Below are 4,376 nucleotides of genomic sequence, written 5' to 3' on the forward strand. Positions count from 1 at the left end.
TTTATCAAAAAAACATCTTAAGAAACAAATACCCTTTCCTATTGATTTTAGCTCTAAAGCTTTTTGTTGCCTCAAACTCACTGACCTATATTGAACCATTCAGTATATAGCACACCCTTTTTTGGGGAGCGGATATATACTCCTAGAGTCTATGCCTCCATTTTTCTATGGTTCTCATTGACTGATAACTACACATCAAGTGCACCTTGATACTGGTAGCAACTGGTCGCGCACTCCCACACTCGCTTTTTTATTATAGGGCCAAGATGATACGATCGAAAATAATTCAAGCCCTATATCTGCACAACAAGATGTAACAGAACATCCTTTCATTTTATTGATCAAAGCATATTTGTAATCACTCAATTCATAGTTTTGAACATGTCAATGGCAGGACTGACACGTCCAACAATCATACATATGTTGTCAACTCTCCGCTTCGATGGCGGTGGCTAGGTCAACCTAGGTGCTAGGTGAGGAGACCATCATACGCAGTGCCAGTTCCTAGAGGGCATCCGAGGAGGCCGAAGAGGCTTGCCTCAGGCAGGAGCCTAGAGACGTCGTCCCATGCCCGGCAACGCCAGCCACTGCATTTCCTCGCTTGACAACTCGGCATTCTTTAAACAGCCTGAAATAATTCGTAGTGTCATTAAAGACTGAAGTAAAGTTTGATTTAAAAGTTTCTTCAGTGCTATATTTACCACTGGTATGAGTAAACCTTAGCAATAAATTAATATGGTCGGTAAGATACATATGATTTTTCAGTAAGAATTCACCCTTCCAAAGCACGAAACTTGCAGATTGCCACCCATCTTCAGTCACACTTGAGACCAGAGAGACTGAAATTGAAGGCGCTGGAATAGACCTCATCTTCCTGGAGGTAAGAGTTATTCAAGAGCTCACTTGCAGGAAGTCTTTCATCTACAAAAAGTTTAACGCAGCTGTATTAGCAGGTCAAAAGTAACACCCGTTAACTCCATAATCCTAAATCTCAAGAAAAGACTCACCAGAAAAAGAAATAACATGTAATAAACTGTTACCAGGAGTCCAGCATCGAGGACATCGTCTTTTGAAGAACAAATGCCAAGTGTATGTGAGCTAAATATACTTATACATATCTAGGGGATACGATGAGACTATGCTTCCAAGCACAGAAAGAAGTACATGATCGGCAATGGCACAAACAAATCTGCACATAGTAAATAATCTGATACAGTATAGACTATACACCAAGGGAAAGCGGAACAAAGCGATTCACAAAATGTACAAACTTTACTCTACAGACTCTGCAGGCTATAAAATCAGAACATATATATACTCAGGTGCAGATTCTTCAAAATAACTTCAATTGGTTGCACCTTTTCTCAGATCAAATACAAATAGTAGCTGCATTTGTGTAGAACAAAGAATGAAGCATTCATAGCTTAGCTGCCCTTTGCTTCAGTTAAACAATACGTGCTAGCTTGCTTGATGGTTGTGCCCAAAAAATCCAGAGTGAACAACTCTGAACCTGGCTCTAGCTAAAAGAACAAAATCATTGGCTTAGGTAAGCTTTACTCAGGTTGCTTGATGGTTGTGCCCCAAAAATTCAGTCAATAACTCTGAACCTGACTCTAGCTAAATTACAGACACTGTGACATGAGTAGCAACCTGAGTAAAGCTTACCTAAAAGAATAACATCACAGAGGCCTCTCACCAAGGACCCGGGAAGCATGCGTAAAACTGATGCTCCTTTCCATAGGAGAAATATAAGTGAACTGACAATCAACTATTCTAGTCATCCATGCTTATATATAGTATAAAAATATGGTGAGTTCAGAAATTAATCTTTTCTTTAAAACTAAACAAAGAAGGAAAAGAAACATACATGTGAGACCGATCGAATAGGGAAGACATGGCATAATTGTTGTATGCATGTACCCAGCAGTGGGCGTTTCAGGCACCCTGCAGGTAATTTTGTTGGACACTTATCCATTAACAGGAGCATCAACAATGGTACGGAGCAGGAACCGTGGCTATGAACAGACCTTGCAATGAATCTCGGTGGAGGCAGTGTCGAGCGCAGAGATTGCGCATGTGACCGCAGACGATGTGAGCACGGCCCAGTTGCAGTGATGCAGGGAGGATGCGAAGGGCAGCGGTGTGCTGCTGGATTGACAGAAGAGGCTGCGAAGGGGATTGGAATACCCAAGCAACTCATTGTATTGCCAGTGAAGCGTTCTAGTGCCATAAAGTCTAATGCGCCTGCATTTTAACACAATGGTTGTTAGTACACGACTAAAATAAATTTTTAAACAAAGTAACCTGAGAGTGTATCCACAGTAAATAGAATAGGTATATTTTCACAGATCCGTAGCTGTCAGAAAAACACAATGTCACACACCTTTGACACTTTGCTTTTTCCATTGATGCAATAATGTCGCCAGACCATATAGTCGCCGATCTTCACTGTTCCATCAGGACTATTTATGAATATATTGTCACACTTTAAGTCGCTATGTATATTCGTTGGCGCCGGACTCTAATGATATTCCAGTCCTGTCAATATCTGTATTGGCCATCGTCTCATAGCTTTCATACCCACTTTCTTGTGCTTCCTACAGAACCTGGTCATTGTTTCAAATTTCAGCAATCAAAATGTATTGAACAGAAGGGCGATAAGAGTGAAATCTATCTGTGGTTAATTTTCTAGATGCATTTAAGATGTGCGGCCAATCCCAATCTAATTTCCTTTGCACAAGAACAGACTCCGGTGTAGTTAATACGACACCAAATTAATAAGTACGTCAACTTGTAAACAAAATGAGTAATCCATAATAGAATCAGGCAAAGTATTACGAACGCTCCCCGGTAGGAAGAGACATATGAGTTGTGCTAAAGAAAAAGGGACATACTGCCTCGCATGCGAGATGTGCAGGGCTCTGTGATGATGTTAACTGTATTCTTGTTCTCACCAACCCATTAGGCGAACAACTCCTGAATGTTCTTGTCCCTCGGCGTCTTCAACAGCTGGATCTCCATACTCATTTGTTCTATCTTCTCTGAGGAACTCATGACAGAATCTTCAATCTATGTTTAGCTCCATGTCACCTCATCACCCTCCAGCATATCGAAGGTTTAATAGCTATTGGCACAATATACATTAAGGAACACGTGGTGAGCAATTTCCAGTCTTACATGGCCACTGATAAATTCCAACCCAAAAACGGAACTGAAATGTTTAAACTTGATTAAAAAAACTGGGGTTTATTATAGGCTATAGGTTTGAATTTGGAGTCTAGCAGGCATACTAATAATGCAGCAAAGCGAATCAGATGAGCAAAATTAAATACGTTTTCCATGAATTTGTTGAGGTTCACTAAAAGCATGAAATTCATCAGTGGATATTGTAGAATTCAAGCATGAAAGGTCGCACTTCATAGATGATTGGCTGAAAACTAACGTGTGAAATCACACTCTAGACAATGGTCAATGACACAGATACGTAGAAAAAACATCAGATAGTTCAATTGAAAGATACACTGTGTTGGCCACGGGCGCCTCATGGCTTGGCTCGGCTTGTTCGCCTCCTCCAGAAGCAGGAGGACCTCGCCCAGGCGGGCGTTGCTCCAGTACGCACCTATGCCCGGCTTGGGAGCCCGTGGCCTCGGCGGACCTAGGACGCGCAGGATCCACGACGGCGCTCCCGTACGCTCCTACGCCCGGGTTGGGAATCGGGAGCTCATGGCCTCGCTGGAGTTTCGTCCAGGCTGCGGGGGCACGCACACAGGGCCCATCTCCGTCGAGCACAACCAGTGCATCCGCTTGCAGTCCAGCGCGGCAACCCGCGTTGGTCCGGAGGCGGCGCTCCGGTAGCCGGCCGGCGTGGGGTGGCGGTCCGGCATGGAGATCCAACGACCATGGCTTTCGCTTCCTGTGAAGGGGGGGAGAGAGAGGGATGTGAGAAATAGAACCAGAGGAAGGGAGGGAAGAAGGAGAGGAGGGCAGGGCGGCGCTCCGATGGCCGGCCGGCGCGGGGCGGCGATCTGGCATGGAGGTCCAGGGCCATGGCTTCCGCTTCCTGCGAAGGAGAGAGAGAGGGGGATGTGAGAAATAGAACAAAAGGGAGGGGAAGGAAGAAGGAGAGGAGGGCATGGCGGCGCGTTGGTCCGGTAGCGGAGCTCCGGTGGGCGGCGGCGTGGGGCGGCAGGGAGGCACGGGCGCGAGCCGCCCGCGCGTGGAGGCGCTGGTTGCGGTCGGCGGCGGCGGACACGGGCAAATGCGGCAGGGTGTTTTTTGTCAAAACGGTTTTATCAGATCCACTTAAACAGGACTGCGGGTTTATTTCAAAGTAATATAGGGGCTCTTTCGTAAAACACCGACGACGTACGACCAAA

At 45.2% G+C, this 4,376-nt stretch overlaps 1 pseudogene; it reads right to left on the reverse strand.

Annotated features, from left to right (window-relative positions):
• Positions 1–551: 551 nt before the first annotated feature.
• LOC119283492 lies at positions 552–3,884 on the reverse strand (annotated as a pseudogene).
• Positions 3,885–4,376: the final 492 nt, after the last annotated feature.

Source organism: Triticum dicoccoides, chromosome 4A (genome assembly GCF_002162155.2).
Source record: "Triticum dicoccoides isolate Atlit2015 ecotype Zavitan chromosome 4A, WEW_v2.0, whole genome shotgun sequence".
NCBI lineage: Eukaryota > Viridiplantae > Streptophyta > Magnoliopsida > Poales > Poaceae > Triticum > Triticum dicoccoides.